We start from the raw sequence: 18,327 nt of genomic DNA on the forward strand, positions 1-18,327 counted from the left end.
TTATTTTGTTGTAAAACACTTTTTAAATCCACACAAATAGAAGGCCTTCAAAAATTCCATGTAGGGCCAGAGCCATGGCATAGCGGGTAAAGACACAGCCTGCAGTGCAGGCATCCCATATGGGTGGGATCAACACCCAGCTCTCTGCTATGGCCTGGGAAAGCAGTAGAAGATGGCCCAAGTGCCCGGGCCCCTGCACCCAAGTGAGAGACCTGGAAGAAGCTCCTGCCTCCCAGCTTCAGATGGACTCTGGCTGGTTAGGCCATCTGTGGAGTGAGCTAGTGGATGGAAAATCTCTCCGCCTCTGCCTCTGAAATAAATAAATAAAATCTTTTTAAAAGATTCCATGGAAATGCATATTATGAAATCCAAAAGTTCTTTCCACCAAAATAAATTCTTTCAGTTCATTTTTTCATTAGTCTTTTTTAAAATTTTAATTATTTTAATCAAGTAACATAGGTATTTGAAACAGGGAATTTTAAGACAGTTCAATAGAGCAAAGTGAAGGATTACTCTATTAGGATATCCTCCATGAATAAAATTCAATAGATTACGTGAATTTGAATTCTACTGGAAACTTGGCACCAGACTGAACATTAATCCAAGCCAAAATTTTCTCTTTAGTGTTGAGAAGCCCTAAACATGTTTTCCTTCAGGTTAAAAGTAAAAAGCTCTATAACAGAACCTCATTAGCTTGACACTGTTGAGTGCAACTTAGCTTAGGTCACCAGGCTCTCTTATGGGTATTTCAGTTGATGAAAGCAAACTGGCTGTACAGCAGAATTTGAAACCTAGGCGACATGTGAGTTTGCAAAACTTCCCTCTTTGGTGTGACACAGCACATTCCATCCAGGTATATGGCTCCTGTTCCACTCTCACCAGAATCTACCAAAGGCTCTTGTAAATAAACTCTCTCAAATAAGATTGCTAGGTTTCAATTCCTTAAAATATCAAGCTAACAAGGCTTTATTTTATCAAATGTCTGTATAAATTCAATGCGAAAATTTTTTTTTACATACATTTGTTAGTCTCATAACCTGTGAGAAGGGTCACAAGGAAATAAGGAAACACTGTGAAAATCCTCCAAACAAAGCTTAACCATATGGACTCCCAATTCCCACAGTGCACTTTTTGCGGAAAGGAATAAACACAACAAATTTCTATCTTGACCATGATTACTCAGATATAGTCAGAACTCGGATCAAGTGAGTTTACATTAGCTAACTGGGCAAGGAATTCTCTCACAGTCCAAATCTGAAGCCCTGCAGGGGCCGGCATAGGCCCCAGTCACCTGCATTCAGAGCCAGCATCACGCACCTCTCAGGCGTCTGCCTGGATTCAATGTGAAGTAAAAAATATCCCACGTCTCACACCAAAATAGAGGCTTTGACTTAGAAATATGCTTTTAACCTTATTTTTAAAATAAAACAGAAAAACAAAAATCAAGTTTGAAACACAGTAACCCTTATTTTGGAAAGATAGCAACCAAAATCTAGAAAGCGTAAGCTATGTGGTTCAAGTGGAAAAGGCATTAAAGAACAAACCATAGTATTCAGGGAAAAACCACACTGAACAAAATATACGGTATGTCGGTATGTCTAAGCATTCTGAAGTTATAATTTGAACCATAATGGTAAAAGCTAAAAAACTATGCTCAGTTTCTTCTAGAGATTAAGTGTACTTTTACCTGTTTTCCCCAAATAAAATCAGTTGACTATTTAATCACACCTCAGAATTTGCGTTCTCTCTCTCAATACAAAGCAACCACTACATACACATAAAATGCTAATTTGTTAATGTAGTAGTAATTCCCCTGGCTCATCTGACATGCAATGCACATGACTTCAAAGACTACAAATTTGGGGAAATTGTACACAAACTGGAAAAACAAAATTTCAAGTTTCAAAACCTGCACCTAATTAACTTTTATAAGACACTCAGGTCACTTCTGCTCCTCAGATGTTGCACTTTTTTTTTTTTTTCTTTTTTGACAGGCAGAGTCAGACAGTGAGAGTGAGAGAGACAGAGAGAAAGGTCTTTCTTCTGTTGGTTCACCCCCCAAATGGCCGCTACAGCCTGCGTGCTGCGCCAATCCGAAGCCAGGAGCCAGGAGCTTCCTCCTGGTGTCCCATGCAGGTGCAGGGCCCAAGCACTTGGGCCATCCTCCACTACCTTCCCAGGCCGCAGCAGAGAGCTGGACTGGAAGAGGAGCAACTGGGACAGAATCTGGTGCCCCAACCAGGACTAGAACCTGGGATGCCGGTGCTGCAGGTGGAGGATTAGCCAAGTGAGCTATGGCACTGGCCAGCACTGTCTTTTGATTAGCAGTCTACCTTGGCCTAAACATACATTACCAAATACCAATCTGTGGGACCAGAGGTAAAACTTTAAAAGTACTGTATCTCTTAGTGAATAAAGTCATTACAAATACACACACTTACACTCTAAAGACCTCATTATGGTCTCAGCACCTAACAATATATCACAAACTCCAAGAATCCTATCAGGTTAAATGATGGTACATTATAACAAGGAGCCAATTACTTCAGCCGAAGTCATTCAGAGCCAAAAATCTTAAGAATGACCAAAATCAAATCTTTATTTTTGTTAACTGTATAAATGTGATCCAAATGCATCCATCACTAGTTTTTCAAAATGAAACATGCTATAAAATAAGCAAACTATATCTGCTCACTGATGTGTATGGACTCCCTAGCTGTCTCATCGGGCTTAATTACAGATCACTCGCAGTAATAGATTTTTTTTTAGTATAAAGTGTAGCATGATGTTAAGCTTTTGCACATTCATGTTGCACTTCTGGCTGATAATGGAGAAAAAGTTGCAGCATTACACTGTTATGCTAGGTTGCATCTGGCTCTTTAAATGACATCAATATCAATGACGTCATCCTTGTTGTCAGACTTCACAGTTTCAACTTTTGGTACACTGGCAGCCTTCAAATACACCACCTCAATGTTCTCCTTTTCATCTTCATCACCGCCAGAAGACTCCTCCTCTTCCTCCTTCAAACATTTAATAAACCATTCTGCTTTGACACGAATCTCTTTGGCAAGTTATTTTTTTTAAAGATTTTATTTATTTATTTGAGAGGCAGAGTTACAGACAGTGAGAGGGAGAGACAGAGAGAAAGGTCTTCCTTCTGTTGGTCTACTTCACAGGTGGCCGCAACGGCCGGAGCTGTGCCGATCTGAAGCCAGGAGCCAGGTGCCTCCTCCCGGTCTTCCATGCAGGTGCAGAGGCCCAAGGTCTTGGGCCATCCTCCACTGCACTCCTAGGCCACAGTAGGGAGCTGGATAGGAAGGGGGGCAGCCGAGACCAGACCAGTGCCCACACGGGACGCTGGCGCTGTAGGCGGAGCATTAATCTACTGCACCACAGCGCCGGCCCCTGGCAAGTTCTTTTGAGACTTATTTCTTAGAAGCCTTTTCTGACCAGCTGATGATGACTCTTCTTCTAAAACGTCTGCATTGTACATCTTCAAGATGTGTGGAATCTTGAAGATGAACTGAGCTTGATGCATTGCTACCACACACTCCAAACCGTGAAGAAGGTACCCCTGAGCTTTTTGGTTGTTGTGACAAAATCTTAGAAAATGGCGCCTGTATTTCTTAATTTGTTCTCTAATATTCTCATTAAAAAGAACTTCAGTCAGAACAAGAGGACCCATAGCTTTCACATCCAGTCTTTCTGCCTCAGCAACAATTTCCTAGTCAGATGAGTCAATAACACCCTCTTCTTTTTTTTCTTAACAAAATCGAACGGGATATTGACCCGCTCTTCCGCAGTCCTCTCCAGGCCGTCACTGAGCGTCAGAACTTTCGCATGGTCACTGAGCTCATCCATTCTGCGCATCTGAGCTTCCTCGATTGTATCCTCTCCCCAGTCGCCCTCCTCCTCCTCTTCCACAGCCTGCGGAGGAGGACTGATTTCATCTGGTGGTGGTGGTGGTGCTGGTGTTTCACTGCTGGGCACCAAGCCATTTTTCTTGTCTTTGCCCTTCCTGTTTTGCTTTTCCTTTCCTTCTTTCCTGTCCCACTGTCACTATTCTCAGGTGGGTTTTTGAGGATGAACGCGCAGAGTTTATGATGCGTGTCAAGCATGCCTCGATAGCCACAGGCTTTACAAGAATAACCTATCGTTTGCTTCTTTGGATTGACATGCAGATCTGTTTCAGGATTCTCTCACTCAGGACAGAGAACAATTTTTTTTTTTTTTTTTTTTTTTTTTTTTTTTAATGAATGAATCCATTCAAGATGTCTTGCAGCTTATTCGCCTCATGAGATCCATTGACAATGTAACGGTCACGTTGATATAATATGGTGATAAAATCCACAGACTTTGTTTAAATTTTATCATCTGTCTGAAAATTCTGCCATTTTCCATTCTCTTTGAGAATCCAATACAAAATCATGTATGGCATGTAGCTACTGTGACTCTTCTGTCTCTTTCGATCTGGAATGGCTCCTCTGTTTTCTTGTCTCTTACACATTTGGCAATTTACAAAACCTATCAGCCTTTCTTGCCATGGGATGACACTATCTGTTTTACATATCTTTGTCAAATTGGCTTTATAAAAGTTTAATCAAGTTTCTCATACAGTCTCAGACAGGTCCTCTCCTGGCTTTCTAATGTTTACAGTTTAGTTAGAGGTCAAGAAATTTCCAAGTACTGCTTTTGTTATTCATATGTCATTTGTTGTATATTGCCATATGTTGTTCAGTTCATCCAGAGAAGAATTGATTCAGTCATTACATGATGCAGTAAGCTTAATAATCAGAGGCACTGCAGATCACATGTGTTATTTCACTTAATATCCATGAGCCTTATTAGAGAGGTTTTATTCTTACCCCGCACTTGGAGATACCAAAATTAAAGCTTAAATGATGTAATTTGCCCAGTTACCTGGCTAATTAGCACCAAAGCTGGGACTCAATTCATAAGATGGGTTTTTAAAAAGCTCATGGAAAATGCATATAGTAAAAAAAATTATGGATGTGTTATGCTTATCATAATATACACTGTCTATGAATTCTTCAAATATTACTGATATTCCTGGATTTTTCTTTTTTTTTCTTTCTTGGCAGAAAAAAAATCTTTTCATTCTGTTTCTCCATAGACATTTTGAAGTACTCTTGCATATTTATTATTTGTAATAGTCATTATCGTAAGTCATATATATATATATAATATATATATAATAGGTAGAAACAAAAGTGAGCACATATTGAGAAACTTATAGCAGGAACACTATTCACCTACCTAACTTATTAACCGACAAGGTTTTCTTATTAATTAACCTGAGCTGTTATAATATATAAGTATTACTTTATCAGTATATTATTTTAATCAGTATATTATTTGTATTATTATATTTATTTTAACATAATTTTCACCAAGCATTTGATTATTATTTATTATAGAGTACCAGTAGTTTACTCCGAAAACAGCATTGAGACCACAGTGACATGTTACTACTTACCCACCAAAAATTTCTGTGGAGTAATGGGGACTTAGTGTTACACATGGGATTGTAAATCATACAACTACTTTAGAGAACTCTTCAGCAGTTTCCAATATAAATATGTATCAATGCTATCTCAGCACTTCCACAGCTTGAAGCACATTCAGTGGAAATGAATGCTTATGTCTATGTAAAGATGTCTGATAATGTTCAGAGTAGCTTTATTCATCATAAGCCCAACTTGAAAAGCACCCAAATGTTCACCACAAGGAAAACAGTTAAATTGTGGTCTATCCACACATAGGGATACCTTGAAGCAATCAAAAGGACAGATGATTGATTCATGCAATGGCAAAACTGGGTCTTAAAAACCTTGTGTTTAGAGAAAGAAGCTAGACACAAAATAATACCTACTGAATGATTTCATTTATATGCAATAGAAGGACAGACCAAGCTAATCTATGCTGGTGCAAATGAGAACAGAGATTGTTTTCAGGTTGTGGGGACGGATTGTGATGTTGGTGGAAAGTTGACTGCAAAGAGAAGGAGGAAACTCTGGCATGATGGAAATGTGCTGTATCTTGAACTGTGTGATGATTACTTGGATTTATATATATATATATATATACATACACACATATATATGTATGTATATGTCAAAGTTTAGTGAAGTTTACAGCTAAGATTTATACATTCTATTGTATATTGTTTATAATTCAGAAAAGTACTATTACCATTAGAATGTATACTCTAAGCACTTTCTACTGCTAGGCATCATTATGTCTGGATAAATCAGAAAAAGTCCTGGACTTGAGAGGACCACATCTTAATGGGGAATAACAGCCAGACAGTAGGTGTTGATCCTGTTAAAAAAAGAGTTAGCCATTGGCTTGATGCTCTCTATACGTTGAGTTCCTATGTAACAAACTGCAACCTAGCTTACTATGCACACAAACCAAAACCCAATTTAGGAGATTATTTTCTTTAGCAAATAGGTTTCAGTCAATCACAAACAGTTGAGCTTTGGTCAGCCACGGGCAGCCAACTACGCAGACTATACCCAAATAGGCAAGTGCTTAATCACATCATCCCCATGTAAGACAAATGCCTAGCTGTAGTAGCCAATCAGGCGACTTCACTACTTTACCTTGATGTTCAGCCTGTAATAGCTTGCTGCTCACACAGCTGGGTGGAACGTGCAGAATCCCTGGTGCCTGGTTCATGAATTACTTTATTTTATTCAAATAACCTCTGTTTAATTTACCTAAAGTTTTTGTTTCAATAATCTATAGATGTATTAATATTTAATACATGTATATACATAGTATAGGGATAGCACAAAGGATGGGGCAAGTTGTTTATTTGTTAAATGATGTTTTCTGAAGGTTTCCCAGAAGCTGATTCTTGAGATATGAGTAGAAATTTATGGAGAAGACATAGGGGCAAAAGAAGGAAGCAGAGGGAGCTCAGTTGTGTGGAGGTATTGAGGGAGCCTTCCAGGTAACAGGAGGTTCATATGATCATACAGTAGAGGAGCCGGAGCTCAACTTATGTGAAATACTGTCCTCCAGAATTGGCTCTTTCTGGAGTAAACTTCCTGTGTGTGTTTGTTTTGTTTCTCAAAATCAAGGAAAAGGGTTTACATTTCTGAATTAGCATCTAATGGGGCATGAAAAGATCACCTTAGCACTTCATACCTTGAAAGCATCACCATTTAATTTATCTCACAATTCTGTGGGTTGGTTTGGGTGATCTTTGAGTTCTGTCTTGCATATGGGATCAGCTGGCACTGGCAAATGGTTGATTTAGGATGGCCTGGTGGTTGAGAGGGTTTTGACCTGGTTTCCTGATTCTCTTGCATGTGGCTTATAATTCTCTAACTTAACTAGGATTTTCTTTTCCTTTCTTTTCTTTTCTCTTCTTTTCCTTTTCCTTTCTTTTCTTCTCTCTCCTCTCCTCTCCTCTCCTCTCCTCTCCTCTCCTCTCCTCTCCTCTCCTCTCCCCTCCCCTCCCCCCCTCCCCTCCCTCCCCTCCCATCCTCTCCCATCCTATCCTATCCTATCCTATCCTATCCTATCCTATCCTTTCTTTTTCCTTGTCTCATCTTTTATTGTCTTCCTTCCCTCCTTAATACATAAATTCTTTCAGGTCTTCTTTAACACTTTTGTTAATATCTCATTTTATCAAAGCAAAGTCAGATGTTCAAATATTAGAAAGGCAGAGCCTATTTGTTGAAGGACAGAGAATAATTTAATAGCAATTTTTGGAGATCTATATAAAAATCTTCATTCAAAGACTTGCCTTTTATAGCACTTCCCAAAATGTATTTTTTTTCAGAAAACATCTTTTAATAGGACTCACAGGCAAGGTAATTTGTAAAGAGGTGGTTAAATAATAGCATCAAGCTGTGCTATGGAATTTATGTTTCAGTGTGAAAAGTCAAGGAGAAAAAGGAAGTGTTGAATGGAATGGTTAGTTTTCAGAACATTTTTCAAAAGGAGAGATAATCCAATTATAGGTCTGTGAGGAACTTCCATTCTTATATTAATTAATTTTCTTTTGATTTCTGATAGAGGATCTGAATTGAGGCTAGTTTAGAGAAAAAGGGGACCATCTTAAAAGGCATGGAGTGCCTCATGGGCCACAAAGAGAGCACTGACTTACCTTTGGGACATGTAAAGTTTTCTTTCTTTCCCAGTTCTTGTCTCTTCACATCCAGTAAAATTTTTTCTTTTGATCACTTTTATGTGATAGGCAATGGGTGTCAACAAACACCTTGCAGATGTATGTTACGATTCAGATTCCCAGAGAAAGAGAAAAATATAACGCACAAGCTATAAACTGATGGTAAGAACTACAGCTATATCCCAGTCATTTGGAGTTTCATTTTGCTATGGTTGAATCAATATTTGAAAACTTAAATGCAGATAGTGAGTAAGAATTTCACATGTTTGAAGTTCTAATGCTATACTGCTTTTAATTTTAGATGTAAATCAAGAGCAGAGATATTCAAATAATACAGAACCATAGGTTGCAGATACTGAAGATTTCCAAATTCTATTACATTCCTAACTTCATTCTCACTCTATCAACCATTTGACATATACCCAACCCAATTATTTTTCATAGTTTTTCTTTTTACTCAAGAGGGAGGGGAGAAAGAGGGAGAAGGAAAGAGGAAGGGAGGGAGGAAGAGAGAATGAGAGAGAAAGAGAGAGAGAGAGAGAGAGAGAGAGTTCTCTGGTCCACTTCCCAAATGCCCACAATGGTCAGGGCTGTGCTGGGATCTAGAGCCAACAGCTGTGAACTTGATTCAGCTCCCCTAAGTGTGTGTGGCAGCAATGCAGTTACTGAACCTTCACCTGCCATCTTCCAGGGTCTGCATGGACAGGAAGCTGGAGTAGGGAGTCAAACTCAAGCACTATGATATGGGATGCAGATGTCATACTTTAAGTTTTTTTTTTTTTTTTTTTATTTGACAGGCAGAGTGGACAGTGAGAGAGAGAGACAGAGAGAAAGGTCTTCCTTTTGCCATTGGTTCACCCTCCAATGGCCGCCGCGGCCAGCGCGCTGCGGCCGGCGCACTGCGCTGATCCGATGGCAGGAGCCAGGAGCCAGGTGCTTTTCCTGGTCTCCCATGGGGTGCAGGGCCCAAGCACCTGGGCCATCCTCCACTGCACTCCCTGGCCACAGCAGAGAGCTGGCCTGGAAGAGGGGCAACCGGGACAGAATCCGGCGCCCCGACCGGGACTAGAACCCGGTGTGCCGGCGCCGCTAGGTGGAGGATTAGCCTAGTGAACCGCGGCACCGGTCCCATACTTTAAGTTTTTAACCACTAGGCCACTAACCTGTTCCTTCATAGTTTCTTGGGGACAGGGACAGAAGGAATAATAATTATAATAATAATAAAAAATAATAACATTAAAAGAAACAGAAAAGTTATCATTGGTTAAGATTTGACTAATTACAATGTTTTATATATATATGTGTGTGTGTATATATATATATATATATATATAAAGCAACTGTTTCTTACAAAAGAGCACATTAAGGCAGTTACTATCTTTTTTTTTTTTTTTTTTGACAGGCAGAGTGGACAGTGAGAGAGAGAGACAGAGAGAAAGGTCTTCCTTTTGCCGTTGGTTCACCCTCCAATGGCCACCGCGGCTGGCACATTGCGCTGATCCGAAGCCAGGAGCCAGGTGCTTCTCCTGGTCTCCCATGCAGGTGCAGGGCCGAAGGACTTGGGCCAGCCTCCACTGCACTCCCGGGCCATAACAGAGAGCTGGCCTGGAAGAGCAGCAACCGGGACAGAATCTGGCACCCCAACCAAGACTAGAACCCGGTGTGCCGGCGCTGCAAGGCGGAGGATTAGCCTATTGAGCCACGGCGCCAACAAGCAGTTACTATCTGTAATTTATCTATGACTAACAGACATAGTAAAGGAGAAGAGCCAGAGTTTGACTTTAGTGTTGCCTATTCATAACCTGTATTCTTTTCACAAGGGTAAGAACAATAATCGCTATTTAATGAAACCTTCTCTTTACCCAAATCTAAATTATTTCTTTCCTTTACAAAACTCAGATGAAAATTACCATTCAATTTTTAAATGCGAATGGTTTGCCAAAGTCACATAGTAAATTTATGACAGATCCATGGGGCTGGCGCTGTGGCACAGCACGTTAACACCCTGTCCTGAAGTGCAGGCGTCCCATATGGATGCCGGTTCTAGTCCTGGTTGTCCTCCTCTGATACAGCTCTCTGCTATGGCCTGGGAAAGCAGTGGAGGATGGCCCAAGTCCTTGGGCCCCTGCACCCACGTGGGAGACCCAAAAAAGCTCCTGGCTCCTGGCTTCAGATTGGCACAGCTCCAGCCATTGTGGCCATCTGGGAAGTGAAGCAGAGGATGGAAGACCTCTCTTCACTCTCTCTCTGCCTCTCTTCTCTCTCTCTTTCTGCCTCTCCTCTCTCTGTGTAACTCTGACTTTCAAATAAATAAATCTTTAAAAAAAATGACAGATCCAGGAGTAATAGCCAGGAATCTTAGACCACAAAGACCCTGGTTTTCTCTTAGCAATTTTGTACAATAATATTTTTAGTAAAGTGGGATTCTATATCACAACACATTGTTATGCATAATATTATTTAAGAAAAGATTTGAATAGTCATTCCATAGGTTTCCATTCCTGCATTAATTTCAATAGATGAATGTTGCCTGCTTTCTGTATAATCTGCCCTCCATAGCTATAGGTTCAACCAACCATGAATCAGGTACAATTGAAAAGACAATTGCATCTGTCCTGAATATAAACTGATTTTTTTTCTTATTATTCTTGAAATGAATCTATAACAAATATTTACATAACATTTATGTTGTATTAGGCATTATAATTAATATAGAGATTAAATTAATTTATATAAATTACTTTTTTAAAAGATTTATTTATTTATTATAAAGGCAGGATTACACAGAGGGAGAAAAGGAGAAGCAGAGAGAGAGGTTTTCCATCTGCTAGTTCACTCCCCAGATGGCCAAAATGGTTGAAGCTGAGCCTATCTGAAGCCAGGAGCCAGGAGCTTCCTCTAGCTCTCTCATGTGGGTGCAGGGATCCCAGGACTTGTGCCATCCTCCACTGCACTCCCAGGCCATAGCAGAGAGCTGGATCGAAAGTAGAGTAGCAGGACCCAAACTGGTGCCCACATAGGATGCTGGCACTGAAGCTGGTGGCCCCACCCTCTATGCCACAGTGCCAGCCCCATAAATTGCTTTCATATATATTAATATATATTATAATTATATTATAATATACTACATTATTATACATTATATATAATCATATTAATATATAATTATATTAATATATTATATATAGGATGATATATATAAATACTATGCTATTATATAAAAGAACTTGAACATCCTTAGAATTTGTCACCTGCAGACATCCTGGAACCAATCTTCTACAGATAAGGAGGAATGATTGTATTTGGTTGGCAGGATTCTTGGACTAGCTCTGACTTAGACCAGTGAAATGGTCTGATGAGCAGTGACATTTGTCTTGTGGATGGAAGAGAGGAGTTATGGTCTCAAGACACAGAATTTGCCATCCCTGGATTGATTATTTAAAGATAACATAAGTTTAATAATTAGTATTTTGGGGCTGGCGCTGTGGCTCACTTGGTTAATCCTCCGCCTGCGGCTCTGGCATCCCATATGGGCACTGGGTTCTAGTCCTGGTTGCTCCTCTTCCAGTCCAGCTCTCTGCTGTGGCCTAGGAGGGCAGTGGAGGATGGCCCAGGTGCTTGGGCCACTGTACCCACATGGGAGACCAGGAGAAATCACCTGGCTCCTGGCTTTGGATTGGCATGGCTGTGGCCATGGTGGCCATTTGGGGGGTGAACCAATGGAAGTAAGACCTTTCTGTCTCTCTCTCACTGTGTAACTCTAGCTGTCAAATAAAAAAAAAATAAAAAAAATAGTATTTTAAAGATTTCTGTAATGAATGCCATTATTTTTCAAAATGCTCTATTACAATAAGTGTAAAACCTAGTTGTGATGAAAGAACAATTTTTGAGTATATACACAGAAATATAACTTTCAGATAATGCTACATAGCTATGTATTAATTTGTTTTCCATTTCTGTAATGAAATACCTGAAGCTGTGTAATTATTATAAGAGGTGTATTTAGCTCGTAGTTTTGGAGAATGGTTCTGATGAGAGTCACCCTGACTGCTCATTTCATGCAGGATTGTTTTATAGTAGCAGGAGTGTTTGCAGGAGGGAGAGATTGGATTGCAAGATAGGCAGACAGGGTCGGGTAACAAGTAAAGCCCAGTAGTACTCTCCAAATAGTCCCACTCCCTCTTAACATGGCCACAGTTGAGGACCATGCTTCTGACACATGGTTTGGGAGACAAATCTTATCAAAAACATAGCCACCTATTTTTCACTTATACTTAGGACAAAATTATTCAGTACAATTTGGCTTATACAATTTGAATCAGCCTGCTTCAATTCATTGTAGTGTTATGCTCTAAGGAAAGAAAATTATAACCTTCTGCTATAATACTTTTCTTTCCCTCAGTGTGATTTTAGGTTGCCAGATTATCTTAACTCTTTGGAAGTCTTTTATTTAGTAATTAATTTGTAGTTGAAAGACTAATTTTTATTAGTCTTTCAATTGGGTAGAATACTTGATCCTGTTTAATATGGTATTTTGACTTTATGAGTGTAGATGGGTCTGAGAAATGGAGGAAACTGGCAATAATACAGGAGACGGGTGGCAGTGCTGTACTGATAGCCAGGTAATGCCTTCACAGTCTGCTCCTTGGTGCACAGAATGAAGTTGCTTTAATTGTGTGAGTACTATGAGCTTCAACAATTACTTCCAGGAAAATAATAAGGCAAACATATTTTCCACTTTGTTACTTTGTGCAAAATAACTGGCAGAGGTTATAAGAAAAATGCTCAATTTGCGGGATATATTTTTGAAAAAACCTTTTTTGAATTACAGTATACAAACCAAGAAATGCACACAAGTACACATAGTTTGATTCAATGAAGCACTATTTATAACTAAATATCAATTGATATGGCATCCACACCAATTTTATACTCTATATTAACTACAACTAATAAGAAAAAATGTGAGATTTGTCTTTTGGGGTCTTATTTCACTTAACATAATGATCTCCAGTTGCATCCATTTTGTTGCTGATGTCAGGATTTCATTTTTTTTTTTTTGACAGGCAGAGTGGATAGTGAGAGAGAGAGACAGAGAGAAAGGTCTTCCTTTGCTGTTGGTTCACCTTCCAATGGCCGCTGCGGCCGGCGCACTGTGCTGATCCAATGGCAGGAGCCAGGTGCTTCTTTTGGTCTCCCATGCGGGTGCAGGGCCCAAGCACTTGGGCCATCCTCCACTGCACTCCCGGGCCACAGCAGAGAGCTGGCCTGGAAGAGCGGCAACCGGGACAGAATCCGGCGCCCCGACTGGGACTAGAACCCGGTGTGCCAGCGCCGCTAGGTGGAGGATTAGCCTAGTGAGCCGTGGCGCTGGCCGAGTTCATTCTTTTTTTATGCTGAGTAAAATTCCACCACGTATCTGTACCACATTTTCTTTACCCAGTCATCAGGTGATGGGCATCCAGGTTGATTACATATCTTAACTATTGTGAATTGAGCTGCTATAATATGGGAATACAGGTAACTTTCATCTGCTGCTTTCATTTCCTTTGGATATATTCTCAGGAGTGGGGTAGCTGGGTCATAGCATAGATCTATTTATGGATTTCTGAGGAATCTCATACTTTCTTCCATAATGCTTGTACCAGTTTGTGTTCCCCCACCAATAGTCTATAAAGGTAACTTTTCCTCCACATCCGTGCCTGTATTTCTTATTTTTTGATTTTTGGATAATAGCCATTCTAAGTGGCTTGAAGCAATATCTCATTGTGTTTTTATTTAATTTTCCTGATAGCTAGTGATCCTGAGCATTTTTTATGTGTCTCATAGCAATTTGTATTTTATCCTTTGAAAAATGTCTATTTATATCCTTTGCCTGTTTCTTAACTGGGTTTTTTGTTTTGTTGCTTTTGAGTTTATCGACTTCCTTATGTATTCTGTATATTATTCCTTTATCAGATGTATAGTTTACAAATATTTTCTCCCATTCTGTTGGTTGTCTGTTTACTTTGTTAATTGTTTACTTTGCTGTGGAGAAGCTTCTTAGCTTGATGTAATCCCATTTGTCTATGTTTCTGTTACTTGCGCTTCTGGGATCTTATCCAAGAAGTCTTTGCCTATACCAATATCTTGCAGTATTTCTCTTATTTTCCACTAGTAATTTGAGGGTTTCAGGTCTTAGGTTTAGATCCTTGATCCGTTGTGAGTTGGTTTTTGTATGGGGTAAGACAGGGGCCTTGTTTCAAACTTCTGTATGTAGAAATCCAGTTTTCCCAACACTGTTTGTTGAAGAGACTATCCTTTCTCCAGAGAGCTATTTTAGCTCATTTATCAAAGATTAGTTGCCTGGGTTAATTTCTGGGGTTTCTATTGTGTTGCATTGGCCTACATGCCTATATTTTTTTTCAGTACTGAGAAGTTTTGATTATAACTGCCCTGTAAAATGTCTTTAAATCTGTTATTAAGATGCCTATAGCTTTGTTTTTATTGTTTTATATTGTTTTGGCTATGTGAAGTATTTTGTGCTTCAATATAAATTTCAGGATTTTTTTTTCTTAATCTGTGAATATACTTGGCATTTTCATTGGGATCACACTGAATCTATAAATTACATTGAGTATCATGGATTTTTTGATATTGATTCTTCAAATCCATGCAAATGGATGATTTTTCCATTTTTTGTGTCTTCTTTTATTTCTTTCATTAATGTTTTATATTTTTCATTGTAGAGACCTTTTACTTCCTTGGTTAAATTTATTCCATAGAATTTACATTTTTTGTAGCTATTGTGAATGGGATTGATTTTTTTAAAGATTTATTTACTTGCCTGAAAGAGTTAGAGAGAGGCAGGGGCAGAGAGAGTGAGAGACAAGTCTTCCATCTGCTGATTTACTCCCCAATTGGCCACAACAGCTGGAGCTGTGCTGATCCGAAGCCAGGAGCTAGGAACCTCCCCTGGGTCTTGCATATGGGTGCAGGGGCTCAAGGACCTGGGGCATCCTCCACTGCCCCTCCAAGCCATAGCAGAGAGCTGGATAGGAAGTGGAGCAGCTGGGACCTGAACCGGTGCCCACATGGGATGCTAGCACTGCTGGTGACAGCCCTACCCACTATGCCACATCGCTGGCTCCTTTTTTTAAAGATTTATTTTCTTATATTGTTTGAAAGGCAGAGTTACAAAGAGGCAGAGGGAGGCAGAAGGGGAGATAGAGAAAGAGAAAGAGAGAAAGAAAATTTTCCCATCTGCTGGATCACTCCCAGATGGCTGGAACTGCTGGAGTTGGTCCAATCCAAAGCCAGGAGCCAGGAGTGTCTTCCCAGTCTCCCATTCAGGGGTAGGGGCCCAAGGACTTGGGCCATCTTCTACTGCTTTCCCAGGCCATAACAGAGAGCTGGGTTGGAAGAGGAGCATCTGGGACTAGAACCGGTGCCCTTATGGGATGCTGGCACTGCAGGCAGAGGATTAACCTACTGTGCCATGACTTCGGCCCCATACCCATAGATTTTGTATATTCAATTTTTGAAGATTTTGTTTGTGAAATGTTGTATTTTATCAAATACTTTCTCTGCATCTATTGAGATAATCATATGGTTTTTAATCCTCCGTTTTGCTTATGTGATGTGTCATGTTTATTGATTTGTGCATATTGAACCACCCCTGATACACCTGGGATAAATCTCAACTGGTTTGGGTTGATAATCTTTTTGATATGTGATTGGATGTGATATGCTAATGTTTTCTTGATTTTTTTCATCTATGCTCATCAGGGATGTTAGTCTATAGTTCTCTCTTTTTGATGCATCTTTCTTTGGTTTTGAAATTAAGGTAGCACTGGCATCAAAGAATAAGTTTAGAAGGATTCCCTCCCATTCAATTGTTTCCTGTAACTTAAGAATAATGGGGATTTGTTTTCCTTCAAAGATAGGTAGAATTCTGCACTAAAGCCTTCAGGTCCTGGGCTTTTCTCTGTTGGTAGCTCTATAGTAGTGACTAAATATCAGTCTGGTTTATTGTTGGATTCAGATTTTCTATGTCCTTATAACTCAATTTTGGTAAATTATATGTGTCCAGATATCTATCCTTCCCCCACCCCAGATTTTCCAGTTTGTTGGCATATAGCTGTTTGTTGTAATTTCTAATGATTCTTTGTATTATTGTGTCAGTTATAATATTTCTTTTTTCATTTCTGATTTTACTATTTGCATCAATGCACTTTTTTGGTTAGTTGGATCAATGGTTTTTAAATTTTGTTTATTTTTTCAGAAAATGTGGTGTTGAAGTCTCCAATTATTTATTTATTAGAGCTTATATCTTTCTTTTTTTATTTTTTGACAGGCAGAGTGGACAGTGAGAGAGACAGAGAGAAAGGTCTTCCTTTTGCCGTTGGTTCACCCTCCAATGGCCGCTGCGGCTGGCACATCATGCTGATCCGAAGCCAGGAGCCAGGTGCTTCTTTTGGTCTCCCGTGAGGGTGCAGGGCCCAAGGACTTGGGCCGTCCTCCACTGCACTCCTGGGCCATACCAGAGAGCTGGCCTGGAAGAGGGGCAACCGGGGCAGAATCTGGCACCCCTACTGGGACTAGAACCCGGTGTGCCGGTGCTGAAAAGCGGAGGATTAGCCTATTGAGCAGCAGCGCTGGCCATAGCTTATATCTTTGTTTAGATCCATTAATAAATGTTTTATAAAACTTAGTACCCTAGCATTGGGTTCAGATTCATTTACTATAGTCATATCTTTATTGAATTAGCCCCTTAATCATGACCTCCTTTATCTCTTCTAACCGTTTTTGTCACAAAGTCTGTTTTGTCTGGTATGACTATGGCTATTTCTGCTTATTTTTATTTCCATTTGCATTGAATATCTATTTTTGCTATTTATATTCTTTCACATCCAATCTGTTTTTATCTTTATTGGTGAAGCATGTTTCTTGAAGGCAGCTCATAGATGAGTCTTGTTATTTTATCCTTATAGTCAGTCTGTGTCTTTTACTTGGAGAATTTAATCCATTTACATTCAAGGATATTATTGATAAGTAATGACTTGGTCCTGTCATTTTTCATAAATATTCCTTTGGTTTATTTTGAATTTCCTTTGTTGTTTTATAAGAAGGTTTTCTGCCTTCTCATACTTTCATGATGCTGAGTTATTTTCCTCTGTTTTCATAGTATACCCTGGAATATGTATCATTTGTAAGGAGAACCAGGTGGTGACTAATTATTTTAATTTGTGCTGTTTTGGAAGGTCTTTATTTCACCTTCATCTATAAATGAGAGCTTTGCTATATAAATTATTCTGGATTGCTAGCTTTTTTTTTTCTTTTAGTGCTTGTACTATATCTCTCCATTCTCTCCTGGCCTCTCGGATTTCAGTTGAGAAATATGCTGTCAATCTGACTTAAGTGCCTTTAAAGTGATCTGGTGTTTCTGGAAAACTTTCGGGTATTCTCTTTATGTTTTACTTTGGAATAGTGACTATAATGTGTTGTGGTGAGGCTCTTTTCTGATCATGCCTATTTGGGGTTGTATGTACTTTTGTATTCGGATTCCATATTTTTCTCTAAGGTAAGAAAATTTCTGCTAGCATTCCACTGAATAGGTTTTCTTCTTCCTCATACTTTCAGGAACTCCTAAGACTCTTTTATTTGGTCATTTGATGTTATTTCATAGATCCTGAGCACTATTTTTGGTTTTTCTTAAATTTTTGTCTGAAAGATATTTCAACAGACCTGTCTTCTAGCTCAAATGTTCCTTCTTCTGTCTCACTAAGTCTGTTGTTCAGGCTTTATGCTGTACTATTATTTGACTTATTGAATACCTCATTTTTTATTATTTCTATATTTTTTTAAATATCTCCATCTCATCACAGAATTTCTCATCTGTGCCATATATTAATTTCCTTATTTCATTTACGTATTTCCTGTGTTTTTGAGTAAACTTAGAATCATCCTTTTGAAGTCTTTTTCAGGCATTTCACTAATCTCCCCTTTTTCACAGACCAATATTGATGTATTATTGTGTTCCTTTTGGGGGAAATATTTCTGTGTTTGTTCATGGTGTTTTGTTCCTATGTTGGTTTTTCCACATTTGGGCAATGTCTTGTTACTCTCTGTTCTGGAGGATTTTGCTTGCTTGAAGGTTTTCTTTATTCTTGGAAATGTGC

General features: G+C 39.3%; 1 pseudogene; it reads right to left on the reverse strand.

The window, feature by feature from the left end:
- Positions 1 to 2,879: 2,879 nt before the first annotated feature.
- LOC100350477 (eukaryotic translation initiation factor 5 pseudogene) overlaps positions 2,880 to 18,327 on the reverse strand; it is a 64,230-nt pseudogene continuing 48,782 nt past the window's right edge.

This window comes from Oryctolagus cuniculus, chromosome 6, assembly GCF_051225735.1.
Source record: "Oryctolagus cuniculus isolate XC-2025 breed Fujian yellow rabbit chromosome 6, ASM5122573v1, whole genome shotgun sequence".
Taxonomy (NCBI): Eukaryota; Metazoa; Chordata; class Mammalia; order Lagomorpha; family Leporidae; genus Oryctolagus; species Oryctolagus cuniculus.